Consider the following 20248-nt stretch of genomic DNA (forward strand, 5'->3'; position numbering starts at 1 on the left):
TGACATTCCAAAAGGAACTGTGAAATGTATGAAAGAAGGATAAAGCACAATGTGCTGGAGGGAAACAAACACTTCTGTGTAATAATGCATTGAGTTGCAAAGAATTCTCTTCCCAGTCTTCTCTCCCATCAACTATTGTTCCACTGGAGGGAACAGACTTTTTGCACTTTCCTGATAATGATTAAAGGTATAAAACAAACTTCAATATGTCCACTTCGGTTTTTGAAATATTGTAGTCGATATCTTCGCTCTTTCATCAAATCCTAAGCGCTGAATAGAAGGACTTAAAGAATAGAAGGACTAAAAAATTTCTCTCATTTTTCATTAATCATGACACAGATACTGCTTTAAACATTTTTTCAGTTACACAAAGTATTCCTGCAAGAAAAATCTTGCTGGCCACTGCACATTTATTACAGAGAGTTGTGTCTTGGAGACCGGAGCAGAAATAGCAAAGCATTAATATTTAAAACTTGTAGATGAAGGAGCATTGAATGAGCAAAGATATTCGACACATGAAGTCTGCTTCTTCCACAGAATTGACTATGGACACTGCCCATTTAAAATTCTGGGGAAAAGTCTTCCATAAGTACACCGAGAAACGGCAGTGCCACTCACCTGGACAATAGAGTACAGGAGAACTACTGGCAGAGGAGAATGGTGTGGTTGATTGTCAAGGGCTGCCAAGTGGTTGAGGAGGGTGAGAAGGTACATTTCACTATACTCTTTATGGGTCGAATATTTCTTATGCTAACATATTCACTTAAGTTTTCATGCAACAGCTAGAGTGTTGACAGAAATTGTAATTCCTGCCATCATGTGAGCCAATAGCTGTTAACTCACTCAGTGGCAGAACTTTGGGTTGGGACCTTGACGATGGGATCAAATAGGGGCCAGCCCCTACTTTGTGTGGAAAACAGTCTGCTTATAATTAGTGGCCAGTGGCGGGCTTCTCACCTCATTAAAGACTGTAGGCGAAGTCTCAAAGCTGGAAGAAAACCCCCACCCACATTGCCACTCTCAGCTTGGATGGAGCAACAGCCTTCAGTTTGGGTAAAAGAGAAAGGGCCCCTCCATCTTGAGAGGCACTCTTTCTACAACTTTTAAAAAGTTTCAAGAATTTAAAAAATGGTATTAGCAGCCAGAATCCCCCGCACAGTTGCAACTGTGGCAGACAGGCAGAAGGGGTTTCGAAGCCTGCCTGTAGTCTTGGCCATTGGTCTGCATTAGGAAGCCACCTCCAGCCAGCTGGCCTGTTCCCTATTCTGCTAGGGGCCACAGACTGACTAGAATTTTCCCATTGGCCTCTGTGAAGGGCCATCAAACCTACTGCACTTGGCTACCTGCCGTTTGTGGGCTGGTAGCTCTTCCAATCTCTATCCCGCTTTTGTGAAAATTCCAAGCAGGGACGGGGCTGGCAAATCAGCAGACCAGTCAGTGGTGGGAATTTTTGTGCCCCCCACCCCTCCAGCCTCTTAACTAGCCCCTTATTTTCCTGCGTTTCTACTGAGAATTGGATCATGGCAGTGAATTAGAAGTTGCACAGACACTGTTCACTGCACTTCCTTCGTTCCACAGACAAGCCACATTCTCAGATATGTTTGGAATAAAAATCCTGAATTGGAGCTGTTTTCAATTTTTCTTTACAAACACTAATATGTCAAAAAATTAGATAATGGCAGCTGTCATTAAAAGCTTGTTCTTTTTGCTGATATAGTGGTATGATTGTAAGGAGTAATCAATAGTTCTGTTACTGTACAGCCAATTAATATATTCATTGTGTTTCCCTGGTTGAGAGACTCACGCTATTGGTTTCTTTTTTCCCGATCATTTTTGAGGATGAATGCACTGAAGCAATACGGAAAATAAATCCCCATCAGGTGCTACAAACTGTTGCCCATTGAAACAGCGAATTGCAGATTCTTTTAGATGGACCCCTGGTGCATTTCTGTACTTGTACTCTTCTCTCAGGGCTTCTGATACAGCTAGAGCTAGAGCTCTAAAGTTTGTTTTTCTTGGACTGCATATTGAGTCAAATCTTGCTCAATTTTAGAAAAAAAACTGTGGATTTTATGTAAAATTTCCTTTCAGTCTGTAGATAGGAGTGGAATGTGACACAGTGGTTAGCACTGCTGCCTCACAGCACCAGGATCCGGGCTTGATTCTGACCTTGGGTCTGACTATCTGAGTTTGCATATTCTCCCCCATGTCTGCGTGGATTTCCTCTGGGTGCTCCAGTTTCCTCCCCCACTCCAAAGGTGTGCAGATTAGATGGAATGGTCATGCTAAATTCAGAAAGAATGTTCCCAATAGTGGGGGAGTCCTGAACTAGAGTTTGAGGTTAAGGGGTAGAACTGAGGTGAGAAGAAATTTCTTCACCCAGAGAGTGGTGAATGAGTGGAATTCATTATCACAAAATGTAGTTGAGGTCAAAACGTTGTCTGATTTCAAGAAGAAATTAGATATAACTCTTGGGGCTAATAGGATCAAGGGATATGGGAGGAAAGGGGGAATCAGAATATTGAATTTGCTGATCAGACATGATCAAGATGAATGGCACAGCAGGCTCGAAGGACTAATGGCTTACTCCTGCTTCTAGTTTCCATGTAAATTGCCCATTGGTGTCCAAAGATGTGTAAGTTAGGTGGATTAGCCACGATAAATGCACGGGGTTATGTGGATAGGACAGGGATGTGGTTTTATGTATAAGATGCTCTTTTAGAGAATGGTTGCAGATTCAGTGGGCTGAATGACCTCCTTCTACACTCTATCCTATTCTAGATTTCAGTGATCTGTATTGCAGGTTGTTATCTGACCAGAACTGTGTCTGTGGGACTTATGAATTGAAGATGTTTTGGATTGCTTTATTGTGTAAGTTAAATATTTAAATGCTCCACCACTCTTACTATCAAAAAGTAAGTTTATTATGTTTCCTCTCTCCATTTCAATTGCTCTTTCCTGGTTGTTGACCATCATGTTCAATTTAAGGCTTTTTTACAGAGGCCAACAGTTGTTGGTAATGAAAATCAAACTGCAGTCTGACTTTAAAATGACAAATTAAAGGGTAATTCGATGCATTCTAAATGAATCAAATATTCATCAATTTCAGTGATCAGATCATTGCAATGACACTTGCACATCAGAAGAAATATTGGAGGAACTTTATGGAGAGATAGGGAGGGTGCAGTGAAGGCCACAAACAACAGACAAACCCTGCATAGCCGAGAAAGCAAATGCTTTGCCAAGTTTAACAGCAGGATTTCTATCACTTTTTCTTCCATTTTTCACTGGCAACCAGCCAAATGAACAGCTTAGCCAGTGAACAGGAGAGAATGCCAGTGGCATGAGATCACAGCCTTGGGAACAGTCCTCGGCAATTGAGAGAAAGTGTAAAGTTGACCACAGTGGCTTCTGCCTGCGGACAATCGGCATTACAGGGTGAGGAGAGTACATTTTGGTTGGCAAGGGATGGTTACTTATTAGTGGTCGCAGGGCGGGTAAGCGGTGGGAGATGAAGGGTTGAGGTAGGTCAAAAGCTTTCTCATGGACTCAAGGGTAGCACTCCAGCACCTCTTGGCCCACGATGAACACCAGAAAGATTATTTGTCTTGGAGATCCAGTAATGAATTTTAAATCAAATTTACAATTCCACTGCACATTCCCAATTTAAATGTTAATAATATTAGTAAATATTCATACTTAAATATTTAAATGCCTATCATATATAACATATTTTATCATACATTATAGAACCATAGAATTCCTACATACGAAGGAAGTCATTCAGCCCAAATGAGTGCACCAACTCAACTGAAAGAGCATTGTGCCTAGGCGCATAGCTGCCCTATGCCCATACCCCTGGGCATTTACCATGGCTAATCCACCTAACTCACACATCTTGGGACAGTAAGGGGCAATTTAGCACAGCCATTCCACATAACCTGTACATCTGTGGACTACGGGAGGAAACCTACGCAGACATGGAAAGAACATTAAACCCCACACAGACAGTCACCCAAGGCTAGAATCGAACCGGGGCCCCAGGTGCTATGAGGCAGTAGTGCTAACCACTGTGCCATCATGCCGCTCCATAGTATATATGTATATGTAAATATAAATTAAATATTTTATATAAACGTTAATATTAGTAAATAGTACTAGGGACATTAATGGGATTTGAAGTCGATAAATCCTCTGGACCTGATGATTTACATTTCAAAATGTTGAAAGAGGTGGCTGTAGATCACTGTGATCATCTTTCCAAATTCTATAGACCCTGGAATGGTTCCGGCAGACTGGAAGGTGGCAAATGTAACCCCACTATTTAAGAAAGAAGAGGAATGGGAAAATGACAGATGTTAGCCGGAAAATACACTTCAGGGGAACTGGAAAATCCAGATTTTTAGAAAGGTATTGATAAAGTCCCACACAAGAGGTTGGTAAACAAAAGTAGAGCACATGAAATTGGGCTGAAAATACTGACATGAATTGAGAATGGGTTAATAGGCAGATAACAGAGAGTAGAAATAAATGGGTCATTTCCAGATTGGCAAGCTGTGACTCGTTGGATACCTGAATAATCAGTGCTTGGGCTGAGAAATTCACAATACATATCAATGATTTGGAAGTGGAAATTAAAGGTAACATAAAGTATGCATATGACACAGAGCTAGGTGGAATTGTGAGTCATGAGGAGGATGTAAAGACATTTCAAGAGGATTTTGAGAGGCTGCGGGTGGGAAAAAAGTTGGCAAATGGAACGCAATGTGGAAAATGGTGAGGTTATCCACTTCGGCACGAAGGACAGAAATACAGAATATTTCACACAGATGAGAGGCTGGGAAGTGTTGACCTTCAAAGGGACTTGGGTATCCTTGTTTACGAATCACTGAAAGCTACATACAGATGCAGCCAATAATTAAGAAGGCAAATGGTATGTTGGCTTTTACTGCAAATGGATTTGAGTATAGGAATCAAGATGTCTTGACTCCTATACTCAATTATATAGAGCCTTAATAAGATTACACCTGGAGTATACTTTCCACTTGACTGGATGAGTGCACCTCCAATAACACTCAAGAAGCTCAACAAACTAACCTGCTTGATTGGTACCACATCCATCAACATTCATTCCCTCCATCATTAAAAAATAATGGTGGCAGTGCCTACCATCCACAAGATATACTGCAACAACTCACGAAGGAGTCTTCAACAGCACCTTCCAATCCCATGACTTCTACTACCACGCAGGACAAGGGCAGCAGATAGATGGAAGAGGACCACCTGGAAGTTCCCCTCCAAATCACTCATCATCCTGACTGAAATATATCGTCATTTCCTCACTGTTGCTGGGTCAAAATCCTGGAACTCTATCCCCAACAGCACTGTGGGTTTACCTACACCACACGGACTGCAGCAGTTCAAGAAGGCAGCTCACCATCAACTTCTCAAGGGCAATCAGGGATAGACAATGAATGCTGGCCGAGTCAGCAACACATACATCCCGTGAAAGAATAAATAAAATAATTTAAAACGATAGATTCACTTGACAGAATGTTTCCAACTCCTCAGTAGATTTTCTATTTTCTTCACAAATACTCAAGCTTGCATGCTTTTAGTGGGTTTCCAAAACCCACCAGACAAAAAAATGGTGTGCAGGAGGAAATCTGATTTTTATTCCCCGTTTACAATGGGAAGCTGACCTCAGCCTGGACAAGTCATTCCTGATCCACAAAAATGCCAGAGGAAAACTGCTTGGGCTCAGGGTGAGGACCAAGAAAAACTAAGCCTGGTGTAATAACACTGTGTCTTTAAGAAATGTATTTATGTCATGTTTTTGGTGAAGGGTGTGTTTATGCTTTAGCTCTGATTGTGGTGCCAATTGTCTGCAGTCAGCAGCTCACCTGCAGAAGTTAATTGCTCTTAATTATTCGACTGTTGGTTTTAATATGGGCTAATGCAGTTTTATTATGTTAGGCTTGTCCCTGGGGTTTTCTGAGTAGGGTTTGATTAAGTTGATTGACAAGAAGAAAAACATGAATGTATGGAGTTATGCTTGTAGGGAAAAAAAACAGGCAGTTGCAGTCTGAGTTTTAAAAGGAACAGCAGCTTTTCTCTGTGTGCAAGAGGTGTTTTCTCCCTCTCTCACTCACTGCAGTGTGCTATGTGAAGGTCGGTTTTCCTTTGGAGGCTGCAGTCTGAGAGTCAGAAGACTGTTGTCTCTCTGTACCTTTGTCAAGGGTGGTTAAAAGGTTGGAGGACTGGGAATTCACGTAAGCCTGTGTGTCTTGCAAACTGACTCTGAACAGGGATTTACATCTATTGATATGTTGCTTAAATTGAAACTAATAGAAATAGCTAGCAGTTCAGAATTGTACCTTGTTATGTTCAAGTATTTCAATTGGTAAGTTATGCTAATTATTTTTGTTACATGTTAACTGCGTTGTTAAATAAAGTTTATTTTAATAAAAGCTACCAAGTGGGTCATTAGAATCATAACTAGAGCAGAACATCTTATGCTCACACTAATGCCAAAATAAAAATTGGAGTCTAACCTAACTTCATAACATTCCCTGGAGTTTCCGATCTGATCACTAACAGCGACCATTAGTGCACCAAAATGTATCTCCCCACCCAGACGAATATTCATCTGAAAGGAAGGAAATGTGTTCTAAATGAAGACTCAAAAGGAACTATCAGACTCCGGGGGTTCAGGCACATTTTAAATCATTAAAAATGGAAGAATTTGATAAAGCTTTTAAAGAAACACAAAAAGTCCTGGGAAGGGCAAAACACAAAAGCAATGAAATCCTTCAACCATATGAGTCATTGGTTACATATTTTTAAATAATGCCATGACCGTGGAGAGGGTTCAGAAGAGATTCACTAAAATGGTATCTGGGATGAGAAGCTTAAAGTATGGCAACAGATTAAAGAAACTGCCCCTTTGAAAAGAGTCACAGAAAAGCAAGTGACGTTCTGTCAGAAATGCTCAAAATTATGAAGAGCTTTGGTCAGGTCAGAAAGTAATCAGCGGGCATAAATTGAAGATCATTTTTTATCATGAAGAGAATTGATTATGATGGGGTATGCTCCCCCTGTAACAGTGAAAACCTCCCACATTTCACTCTCTATAAGCCTGTAAACATCTGAAACAGCTGCCGTCTGCAGCTTATGTTAAGAAAATCAAATACTTACCTTAGTTTAAATTTCAGATGTCAGGAACTCCAGTTCCCATTAGATCTTGGCCTCCTTGTGCATGTGCCAGCTGGGAATGTTGCTCATGTTTGTATGTGCCACAGCGAGCAGGGCACAGGAGGCAGGCAGGAAGCTGGTCCCAAAGCAGCAGGGGGACACTCAGAGGTCCGAAAAGATTGTCCCCAGTAAAGCACAAACCAGGAGTCAAGACTAAGTTCCCTAAAGTGAAGTTAAGGAAAGCAGCAGAGTAAGAATTTAAGAAGGAGCTGCAAGGAGCAGACTTTTGAGTGAAGTGGGCATGAGAAGTGCCCTTAAGATCCAAAAATACAGCCAAAGGTTGGTGACACTGTGCTGCAAGTCTTTGATGCAATGATGTTCTGCTTGGCACGGCTAAACACCTGACATTGTGTGCAGAAAGTGAAGCTTGAGTGTGATCAGAAATCAGGGGAAAAGAATCTTGGAAGGCGAGATTGAAAGCCTGCCATTGTTAAAGACATCCTAGTCGGACTGATTTTTGGAGAGAATCCAAGGCAAGATCTTCAGATGTGGAGATGTGGATCTTCAGATGTGAGAAAGATAGAGTTTCAGAGGTTTGGTTGGCCCACAATGAGACAAGGGTCTGGGTGGGTTGTTGAGAAATCCATGCAATTGGGTTTGGTCTCAACTGTCATCTTTTGTGTAGTGTGATGTGTCTGACCACAGTTCACCTGTTAAATCACAGATACCTCATACTTACCCTGAATGTTAAAGTATAAGAAAGATATAGTGAATTGTTTAATCTTTCTGAACTTATATAGTAAAGCTTATTTTTATTTGTTCAAAACAAACACAAAGAACAGGACAGAGTTAGGTGGAGAAAAAAATCTTAAATGGTCTATAAGCTTTGGAAATAAATGAATATCTGATATACTCGTGAATTCCCTTGGTTCCATTCACCATGGAATTCCACTACCTATAGCAGAACTTTGAGAGGACAAGGTCTTTTAATATATCACCCCATTACACAGCATCTTCTGTCATTTGTATTTCATGTTTTTTGCCTTGGTGTACAAACCTGCAGACTGTTTATCTTGTTACCTGTGTCTGTGACATTGACACCCCAGATGGGATTTTATGACCTCACTCGGGTGAGGCTCATAAAATCCCGCCCGAGGCCAACAGAGAATTCCGATCTGCAAGCCTCGCCCGTCCTGGAATCGGGGCAGGACAGGCAGTAAAATTCCAGGCCATGTTTGCAAGACAAAGATTTGAGAATTCTCAAATATTCATGAACTTCCATTACTTATTAGGAAAAGGAGTGCAGGTCCACTCTGTTATGGCACATTTATTTTATGTGAAGATAAGAGTTGTAATGTACCATACAGATATTATTCTTTTCCTTAAAAACTGAGGATAATAGGTTAGAAATTTGCCTTGGGCAATAAAGCAAACTTGATGATAGCAACTCAGTGGCCTATTTTCTACTCTGCCTGTTTATTTTTTCCTTGATGATTTCTTATCGCACATTTTGCATGACTGCTCAAATTAAATTTATACCTAATGCACCTTTATAAAAGCAAAGTAAACCTGACAAATAGAAATAACCATGCAAATGTTTGCTGGCATTTGAGAGCAATCATTTCTGTATTGAAATCCCTGTCATTTGGATCATGGCATAGTCCTTTGAAGATGTCATTCAGCTCTCCCGCTCAAAGTTAAACTACAGATTAAAAGACCAACAGTCTGCCGTGATACCAGAAATCTGCTGTGACACCAGCAGGCTGCTGTGATAACTTTAGTTAGCTTTTATCATTATTGAGGCTGTCTCTTTAAGTAGTGTTTGATTAACCTATAACCTACCCACGCAGTCCTGGTGCTCATGATCTCACTTTCCATTCCTCCTCTCAAAGTGGAATAAGGATAAATTAGCATGTAGTCTGTCTGGCAATCTGCCTCATATCAAAGAGCAGCTGCAGTATCAGCCATCATTCACAGCTCAGCTCTGCTCCTCACCTACGCATGTGCTGACTTGTATGCAATTTTATTCAGCACGCAACATAGAATATGCAGCACTCTCCAAATTTTTTATATTTAAATGTTTTCAAGACAGTTCAGTTTTGTTTTCAACAGAAATGTACCTTTCATACAACATGATTCCTTATGCAATATATTTCTATTTTTCTGCCCTATACATTTTACATGTTAAGAGAAACCTGCTCAGAATCCTTTTTGAATGATTCTTCCACAGAAGCTTCCTTCCAAACAAGCAGATATGTTCCATTCACATCAAATAATGGTGCTTCAGGAAAAGGAGAGCGAAAGATGCATTTCCATTTATCTCAATTAATAGTAGGTGAGAGTTGTCATCTGCAAAGCTCACACAAAACAAAAAGACAAATGGATATGGTGGGAGAAATCCAATTCATTTTGCAGCCCGGAGTGGAAAAGCAGGTGAACCCCTCAATCACTCGACTCACGCTCAGTGACTGATGTCACGTTCAGGCAGACTATAAAACCAAGCAGCCCCGGTTATTTATAATCGCCAAGTTGATTTCTGTCGGGCTCTTGCCCCATGAAATGAGTGTGAAACTTATCTCTTCAGCTCCACCACCAGTAAAACTGGTCAGTGGGTGCACAGCAACGGGGATCCAATGTGGATCACAAGGATTTGCATCTTAAAAGGAGCCTAAAGATTGGATTGGCAAGCACTGTGGCTACTCAGGGCTAGGTACCTTTGAAATTACACTGAAATACAATTCTTCAGTATTTTACCCAAACAACAAAATAATGGAATGTCTCTCATCATTCAAAATAATTGTCCATGAATTTAATGCAACAAAATCACAATTGGCTGGGTCTTAGTTTGGACGCCAGGTGGGAGAGGGGTGACTGCTTCAGTTTCCCCAAGCTCCAGCCCAATTCAATAGCAGGATTGGAGTAATTTTTGTTATCTCTGTTTCCTGGTGATAGTCAGCTAGACTGTGAGGCTGTCTGATATTCAGGAGGGGCTTTTGGCATCCGCGGATTAGGGAGAAGGAAGAGAGGCTTCGCAGACCTCAGAGGAGAGATGCACATGTGGCTAGACATACCATCATGGCTGCAGATCTTGTGCACTGGCACTAACAATGAAGTCAATTATTTAAAGATATAAAAATCCCATGTTTGATTCTTGTTCTGGAGATGAACTCAACAGAAAGCAGGAATAGGGAGTGTCACAATTTGCCTCATTATCCTTGGTGACCAAATGGTACAGACGTTTCTATGCTCTCGCCAACCAGTTCACAAAACAAACCTAGTACTGGACAATACAATGATTAATGGTGCTAGTGCTGAGCTCACAGCAAACTGCCTCTTAAAGTCATCTACAATCTTTCCTTATCTTTGACAGGTGTGGTCTAATCAAGGCCGTGTACAGCTGCATTAAGACATCCTTGCTCCTGTATTCAAGTCCTTTTGCAATGAAGGCCAACATACCATTTGCCTTCCTGACTACTTGTTTTTTGCCTACCACATGCTTGTTTTCAGTGACTGGTGTACTAAGACACTCAGGTCCCTCTGTATGACAACATTTCCCAATCTATCACCATTTAAATGATACGCAGCTGTTTTGTTTCTCCATCCACTTTACTTCCTCCAAATCATTGACATGTGTTATTGTGGCCATGAAGGACATCAATAGATCTCCCCATGGGCTTACTGGCGTATGAACTCCCCTATTGGGCAAGATTATTACAATGCATGTTTGCTGTGGCCTAAGCATGGTCAATCCACCTAATTTCATATCTTTGGACTGTGGGAGGAAATCAGAGCACCCAGAAGAAATGTACGCAGAAATGGGGAGAACATGCAAACTCCACACCAACAGTCGCCTAAGGCCGGAATGGAATCCGGGTCCCTGGTGCTGTGAGGCAGCAGTGGTAATCACTGTGCCACCCATTCCGGGCAATAATATGAGCAGCTGGTGTTACACTGCCCTCATCACCGTTTTCCTCCTTATTCCATATTTGCTCTTGGTTTTTCAGCTTTCTTCTGTCCCTCATTATGTGCTTTTACTTTGGCAGCTGAAGAACATGGTTATTTTGCAACAGCACCATCTACAGTTCTGGAAGAGTGCAGGTTCCAACATTAATTTTTTAAAAAAATACTGCAAACAATTGAAATAAAAGCAGAAAGTGCTGGAAATGATACTTGGGTAATTACTTTGCTTAATGTCTTCATTCTGTGATCCTGATTCCCATATGACAGATCCTTTCCATCTTGACCTTTCTGCCTTCAGTCTCTTGCTCCAATCAAGCTCACCATAATTTTTTACAAAAAAGTATTTAATCTTTTTTCTAACATACTGCAGTCCTCTGGTCAGAATGTTAATGCCAAAGACTTTACCTGCCCTCCCATTCTCTTGCTCTCTGTCTATTTCACTCTTCAGTTTTAGCAATCTTCATGATAGATTTTGACTTCCTTAATTTGCCTGTGATTAACAGGCTGTTAATGTTCTTCAAAACAGGATCAGCACTCTTACTGGCCTGTTAACAGCATGGTGTCACCAATTCCATTTTGAATGGGATCAAACACTAGTTGACCAAATTTCTTGTCTGTTTCAGACATGATATAATGTGGCAATTAGGGTCTTGTACTATGGATTGGCCCCAGGCTGCCTATCAAGCCTATCGTAGTACAAGCGCTGCCCAGGTGATCAAACCACAGAATCCTGCTATAGCTGTGCACAGATTCACCTTTGTGAATTGCAGGACAGCTCTGCAGAGACACAGAATCACAGAATCCCTACAATGCAGAAGGAGGCCACTCAGCGCATCGAGTCAGCACTGACCACAATCCCACCCAGGTCCCATCCCCATAACCCCATGCTAGCTAGTCATGCCACCCTGGCTAGTCTGCCTAACGCTAAGGCCAATCCATCTAACCCGCATATCTTTGGACTGTGGAGGAAACCGGAGCACTCGGAGGAAACTCATGTAGACACGGGGAGAATGTGCAATCTCAAAACACACAGTGACCCAAGTCAGGGATCGAACCTGGGTCCCTGGTGCTGTGAGGTAGCAGTGCTAACCACTGTGCCACCGTGCTGTCCCAGAAGAATAACCTAAGCCAATTTTACCCTGAAGCCTCCACACTGCACAACCGCTGAGCCCCGTCTTGAGGCCTTCATCTGGCAAGCTGCGCTACCATGCCTGCTTGGGGGTCTCCTGCGCCTCACCTAGTTGTCACACTTAAAATGAGGTCAGGGCTTCAAAATTCTCAAGGTTTCTTTGCCAGTAAAATGGAAGTCCAGAACGCACAGCTGAAAGCCTAAGAAGTCTAAAATAGAAATTCCTATAATTGTATTTTCATTGTATAAATACTATTTAGTAGTTTCAAAATTAAATTTTCATGCACAGTAAGTTAAAGATGGAAAGTGGTACAGGTCAGTATTTTATTTGGGTTCAACTGCAAGTACAAACTTATGTGTACAGGTACAGCATGAGAATTGGAATAAATTCATAAATTTACATGAGCTATAGTTTTGCCTGGAGGTAGAGGTTTGTTAATGAGTGGTACTGGGTTTTGGCAGAGGTTCCACAGAACTGAAATAAAAGATTAAGAGCATTTGGACATAGTGAAAAGCAGGTGAAAGTCACTGTTTTTGCATCAAAATCAGTATTCTGACAGAGGGAGGAACATAGAACGGGATCTTGAGCCCACTCTCTCCATGCGATGGGAACTCAAGAACTGGCCAAATCCAGAAATCTCACATGGCTAGAGCATGATATCGGACCTTTATCGTCCCTCACCAGGTTCACATTTTAGAACATAGAACATTACAGCGCAGAACAGGCCCTTCGGCCCACGATGTTGCGCCGCCCAATTAAAAAAGCGATGACCCTCTAACCTAAACCAATCCCTTTCCATTCATAAACCTATCCACGGATCTCTAAAACGCCCCCAAACTAGGCGCATCTACAACTGCAGCCGGCAGGGCATTCCAATCCCTCACCACCCTCTGGGTAAAGAACCTACCCCTGACATCTGTCCTATAACTACCACCCCTTAATTTAAAGCTACGCCCCCTCGTGCTAGCTTTCTCCATCCGAGGAAAAAGGCTATCACTGTCCACCCTATCTAAACCTCTAATCATCTTGTATGTTTCAATAAGGTCCCCTCTTAGCCACCTTCTTTCTAACGAAAACAACCTCAAATCTCTCAGTCTCTCCTCATGGGACCTTCCCTCCATACCAGGCAACATCCTGGTAAACCTCCTCTGCACCCTCTCCAATGCCTCCACAATAGGGGACCAGAACTGCACACAATACTCCAAGTGCGGACGCACCAGAGTTTTGTACAGTTGCAACATGATGTTGCGGCTCCTAAATTCAACCCCCCTACCAATAAACACCAAGACACCGTATGCCTTCCTAACAACCTTATCTACTTGATTCCCAACTTTCAGGGATCTATGTACACATACACCTAGATCCCTCTGTTCGTCAACACTATTCAGGGTCCTACCGTTAGCCCTATACTCTACACATCTGTTATTCCTGCCAAAGTGAATTATCTCACACTTTTCCGCATTTTTAATACATTAACATACATTTGAATATAATTAACACTCCTATTGTTAGAATGTAACTGCTGACAGCTTTGTATTGGATGTAATATGACCAATGGGAACAAGATGTAAGAGTCAGCTGACCCAGTAAACCATGAAACCAATTACAGAGTGCTGTAATAGTCAGCTGACCAGCTGATTCACTATAAATAAGGAACTATGTACAATTGTAGGGAACTTGGAGTGGCCCATGGTGAGGTCCCAAGTTTGAAGTAATGATGTTTCTTTATTAAACCCTTCCTTTGATTTATAAGTTGGAATAAGTTTTGTTGTATTTTCATTAGCTGCATTTTGAAGAGTTCCTTCTAAAGAAACACCTATCACCATACATTCCTCCTAGGTTCTTTTCAAACCTCACTGATATGATGTTGCATTGGCAGGGTTTACAACAGGTTTATCCAGAGGTGAACCTATTGTGGGGATCCTGCTCGGGACATAAAGGTGAGTAAATCCCCCTGGGGAGATAGACATGGCCAGGCAGTGAAAATAAATACCAACCTGGTATTGACTGTTTATTGTCTGTTTTTGGGATGGGGGGGTGGTGGGTGGGAATATTGGCCCTGATCAAGTAGGGGCACAGGGAGAGATGCTTGCTCTGATCATATTGGAGTGGAAAGGGTGGGGGGAATGGTGGAGGTGTATGTTTTTTTTTCTCTGATCAGAGCACCCATTAAGAATGGCAACCCAATTTCAGTGCAGCCGGGCTTTACCAGCATGTTTAGGCCCTGTCCCTCTACAGTGTGAAACACATCCCCCTGCGTTTTTTGACAAAGTGTCAGAAGAGCTGGAGAGAAAATCAGCCTGTTTCTCTGGAGTAGACTGTTTGGCCTGTTGAACCTGCTCTGCCATTCAATATGATCATGGCTGACCCTCAATTTCAATGCCACACTCCTGTTTTCTCCTGATTACCCTTGTTGCCATTAAAATCTAAAAAAATGATCTGTCTCTTGAATATATTCAGTGATTTGGTCTCCACAGCCTTCTGTGGTGGAGAATGCTACAGGTTCATGTGGAATGAAGAAACTTTTCCCCCATCTGAGTCATAAATGGTCTATCTGTGATCGGTCTGAATGGCGGGGGGGGGGGTGGATGGGTGGGTGGGGGGTGGGTGCATGTTGGCAGGAGCTATATTTCAGTCTATGGCCCCTGTGATTGCAGGGGGGGTGGGAGCTGCTTCAGAGATGCAGTAGCAGCTTTTCTGTTGGACCCCTGCTACTGCTAATGCGCATGTGCAGCATCAGAGGCCTGCACATGCACACTACCTCCCTCTACAGGCTTTCAGATGTGTTAAGTCCCATCCACAGGCTTTTGCAGTGAGCACCAAGCTTGCTAATATTTTTGCAAGCAAAGTGTGTATGGGGTCGGGGTGGGGGTGGGTGGGGGTGGCGTAGGCGTAAGCTGAAAACACACTCAAAAGATGGATCTAAATCCTGTCCACCCAGCACTTAGAAAAACAAATGGTAAAGTCGCCTCCTAAGAGTTTGGTTAACAACATGAGAGCAATTGTGTTTGGGTATTATGTATTGTTTTGTTTATTTTTGGCTTCTATATAAGTTGCAAGTCTAACTTTATGTTAAGCATTGGGGCTGAAAATCATGAGTTAATTGTGAATTCATCTCCCAAGAGATATTTAAATGGGAAAACTTGCTTCAATATAAGTAGTTTTGATTTATGTAGTGTTTTCCAGGAATAGGACCATTCCTCTCTAGGTGAATGTAGCACATAATTCAAAACCAAATAAATCCTCTTTGTGGCTGGAATAACTGAGGTTATGTGTCAAGCGTTTATCAACAATTGTTCCTGTGCAAATGCCTGGTTGACAGGTCCAAGTAAACACACTGCATCTCTTGCTGCTTTTGCTCCACTGCACTAAGTTTCTGCAGCTCCAGCCCGACACATTTGATGTGATGTATTATTGTCACATATTTTAGGATACATTGAAAAGTATTGTTTTTTGTGCTCTATACAGATAAAGCATACTCTTCATAGAGAAGAAGAGTGCAGAATGTAGCATTAGTCAGTCAGGGTGTAGGGAAAGATGAATTTAATGCAAGTAAATACATTCAAAAGTCTGGCAGCACAGAAGAAGCTGTTCTTCAGTTGATTGGTACGTGTCCTCAGACATATGTATGTTTGCCTGATGGAAGAAAGTGGAAGACAATGTCTGGCTGTTTTTCTGAGGCAGCGGGAAGTGTAGACAGTGTCAATGGGTGGGAGGCTGGTTTGAGTAATGGACTGGACTTTATTCACAATCCTTTTGTAGTTTCTTGGAGTCTTGGAAAAAGCAGGAGCCATACCAAGCTGTGATACAACCAGAAAGGATGCTTTCTATGGTGCACCTGTAAAGGTTGGTGAGAGTCATAAACAACATGTCAAATTTCTTTGGTCTTCTGAGAAAGTAGAGACATTGGTGGGCCAGGACAGATTGTCGGTGATCTGGACACTTAAAAACATGAAGGTCTCATCCATTTCTACTTCTTCCCTGTTGATGTAGACAGGGGCATGTTGTCATCGACTTCAGGAAGCATCGAGAACTATCTCCTTTTTGTTGACATTGTGGGAGAGATTATTGTCACCGCACCAGTTCACCAGATTCTCTATCTCATTCCTGTACACCGTCTTATTATTTGACCCACAAAACCCCCATAAACCCCACTACAAAACAGAATAAACAAGATCTAAACATCAATCATTTGCCTAAACATTAGTACAACGATTTGGGATTGTCCTACTTCATTTCTTGATGCACTTTCAGTATTGACATTCATAATAGAAACATCGGGAGACAGCATATGAGCCTGCATCATTACGCTCAATCATAGAATAGCACTCAATCCATCCAACCTGCATCGGTTCTTTCAAACAGCACTCCGATTAGCCCCATTCCATTTCTAAATGTCTGCAATTTCTTCTCCTTCAAGCATTTATCAAATTCTCATCTGAATCTATACCATCCTACATAGCAGTGTATTTCAAATCCTAATTCATTCTAAAAAAGTTTCACCTCATGGCCAATCTGGTTGCTTTGCTGATCACTTTAAATCTGTGTCCTTTGGTCATTTACCCTTCAGCCATTGGAAACAGTTTTGCTATATTTACTCCACATAAACCCTTCATGATATTATGAACCCCTATCACATCTCCTCAGCCTTATCTGCTCTAAGTTCACTGGCAGAGGTCCACATAAACATTTAAAAAGAGGTTTTTTAATCAATCTAAGAACATCCAGAAACATAATGACTGCTGTCACTTTCAGAGCCATGGGCTCTAACTTATTTTTGTCAGAGTTTGGTAGGAAATAGTGATAATGTTGTAAGTTATGCAAAATATTACATATGACTTGCTCACCTTTTTGAACATGGGATCTAACACCACAAGCTACATGGGATCTAACACCACAAGCCACTCAGCCACAAGCTGAGTTAAAGGTTTGATGGTATAATCTTCACTCTGTTACTGGAGTACTAACTAATCTCCTGTGGTGAATAGTACACATTTGTAATTAGAAAACTATTGTTTTTATTTGCTTTATTTCTGAGAATATTTAATTCAATGAATCTCAACAAGCATCTAGTGTCTTACCCAACTTGTCTCTTGATGATTGGGCGCAGTCAGTAGTCATTGCCTATTCCAGCATGGCACAACACATTTTTATCTTTTATTCTTGGAATGTGGTCGACACAGACAAGGCAGCCTTTATTGTTTATCCCTGTACTTCCTGAGGACATAAAGTCACCAATATGTTGAGGAAATATGTTGGGACTTTAACTTTACGAATATTGATGGGACTTTAACTTTACGAATTTACGAATATTGATTGGAGTTGCTATAGTTCTAGCTCGCTAGAGGGGTCAGTGTTTGTACAAAGCGTGCAGGAAGGTTTTTTGTCTCAGTATGTAGACAGGCCAACTAGAGGTGAGGCTATATTGGATTTGGTGCTGGGAAATGAGCCAGACCAGGTGCTAGACTTGGAAGTTGGTGTGCATTTTGGTGATAGTGACCACAATTCGGTTACGTTCACCTTAGTGATGGGAAGAGATAGGCGTGAACCTCGGGTCAGCAATTTTAGCTGGGGTAAGGGCGATTATGAGGCTATCAGGAGTGAATTAGGAAGCATGGATTGGATTAGGGGATTACAGGGACTGGGAACATCTGAAATGTGGAATTTTTTCAAGGAGCAGCTACTGCGAGTCCTTGATAGGTATGTCCCTGTCAGGCATGGTGGATTTGGTAGATCTAGGGAACCGTGGTGCACTAAAAGAGTTGAGTCGATGGTTAAAAAGAAAAAGGAGGCTTATGTTCGGATGAGATTGGAGGGCTCAGATAGTGCACTAGAAAGCTTTAGATTGGCTAGGAGGGAGTTGAAGAGTGAGTTGAGAAGGGCTAAAAGAGGACATGAGAAGACTTTGGCTGATAGGATTAAGGAGAATCCTAAGGCGTTCTATAAGTATGTCAAGAACAGAAGGTTGGTCAGGGCAAGATTAGGGCCAGTTACAGACAGCAGGGGGAAGTTGTGTGTGGAACCGGAGGAGATTGGAGAAGTATTGAACCAATATTTCTCTTCGGTGTTCACGCAGGGGGACATGAATATAGCTGAGGAGGACATTGGGTTGCAGGGGTGTAAAATAGACAGTATTACGGTTGATAAAGAGGATGTGCTGGAAATTCTTGAGGGGCTGAAAATAGATAAGTCCCCTGGTCCGGATGGGATCTACCCTAGGATTCTCTGGGAGGCTAGAGAGGTGATTGCAGAGCCTCTGGCTCAGATCTTCAGGTCGTCATTGGTCTCTGGTGTAGTCCCGGAGGATTGGAGGATAGCGAATGTTGTCCCATTGTTTAAGAAGGGGAACAGAGACTTTGCCGGGAATTATAGACCGGTGAGCCTTACTTCTGTTGTGGGCAAGGTCTTAGAAAAAATTATTAGGGATAGGATTTATAGTTATTTGGAGTGTAATGAATTGATTAGAAATAGTCAGCATGGTTTTGTAGCAGGTAGGTCGTGCCTTACTAACCTTATTGAGTTTTTTGAGAAGGTGACCAAAGAGGTGGATGGGGGTAAGGCAATTGACGTGGTATACATGGATTTTAGTAAGGCGTTCGATAAGGTTCACCATGGTAGGCTTCTGCAGAAAATGCAGATGTATGGGATTGTGGGTAATCTAGGAAGTTGGATCAGGAATTGGCTATCAGATAGGAGACAGAGGGTGGTGGTGGATGGTAAATATTCATCATGGAGTGCAGTTACGAGTGGTGTGCCTCAGGGATCTGTTTTGGGGCCACTGTTGTTTGTAATTTTTATTAATGATCTGGATGAGGGTATAGTTGGGTGGATTAGTAAATTTGCTGATGACACCAAAGTTGGAGGTGTGGTAGATTGTGAGGAAGGGTGTCATAGTCTGCAGGGAGACTTAGATAGGTTGCAGAGCTGGGCCGAGAGGTGGCGGATGGAATTTAATGCGGAGAAGTGTGAGGTAATTCACTTTGGTAGGAGCAACAGATGTGTCGAGTATAGGGCTAACGGGAGGACTTTGAATAGTGTGGATGAACAGAGGGATCTAGGTGTGTGTGTACATAGATCCCTGAAAGTTGGGAATCAAGTAGATAAGGTTGTCAAGAAGGCGTACGGTGTCTTGGCGTTTATTGGTAGGGGGATTGAATTTAGGAGTCGCAGTGTAATGTTGCAACTGTACACTACTCTAGTGCGGCCGCACTTGGAGTACTGTGTGCAGTTCTGGTCCCCGCATTACAAGAAGGATGTGGAGGCGTTGGAGAGGGTGCAGAGGAGGTTTACTAGGATGTTGCCTGGTATGGTGGGGAGGTCCTATGAGGAGAGACTGAGGGATCTAGGGTTGTTTTCGTTGGGAAGAAGGCGGCTAAGAGGGGATCTTATTGAAACATATAAGATGATTAGAGGTTTAGATAGGGTGGATAGTGATAGCCTTTTTCCTCGGATGGAGAAAGCTAGCACGAGGGGGCATGACTTTAAATTAAGGGGGGGTAGCTACAGGACGGATGTCAGGGGTAGGTTCTTTACCCAGCGGGTGGTGAGGGATTGGAATGCCCTGCCTGCTGCAGTTGTAGATGCGTCTAGTTTGGGGGCGTTTAAGAGATCTCTGGATAGGTTTATGGACGAAAAGGGATTGGTATAGGCTAGTGGGTCATTGTTTTTGTAACTGGTCGGCGCAACATCGTGGGCCGAAGGGCCTGTTCTGCGCTGTAATGTTCTATGTTCTATGTTCTATGAAATGGAGCTAAACACAGGCCAATGCCAGACAAGGGTGGCAAGCTTTATTCCCTGAAGGATATTAGTGAATTGGTATTATGATGATCCGACAGAATGTCACTGGACTAGAATCTTTAGAATGGAGGAGTAGGTGGTAAACACATACCCGCCAATACTGCCTTCCCCATAGCTATTTAATGATTTTGTGGGTGTTAATTGGCTGGAGGCAGGGCATCTGCCCG

The 20248-nt window shown here is 42.3% G+C and overlaps 1 protein-coding gene across 1 annotated transcript in view; it reads right to left on the reverse strand.

The window, feature by feature from the left end:
- LOC145345104 (3',5'-cyclic-AMP phosphodiesterase 7B-like) overlaps nucleotides 1–20248 on the reverse strand; it is a 136052-nt gene that overhangs the window by 83236 nt on the left and 32568 nt on the right. The gene's annotated exons all lie outside the window — the stretch shown is intronic.

Source organism: Carcharhinus amblyrhynchos, chromosome 7, assembly GCF_965287045.1.
Source record: "Carcharhinus amblyrhynchos chromosome 7, sCarAmb.v2.hapA, whole genome shotgun sequence".
Classification (NCBI taxonomy): Eukaryota; Metazoa; Chordata; class Chondrichthyes; order Carcharhiniformes; family Carcharhinidae; genus Carcharhinus; species Carcharhinus amblyrhynchos.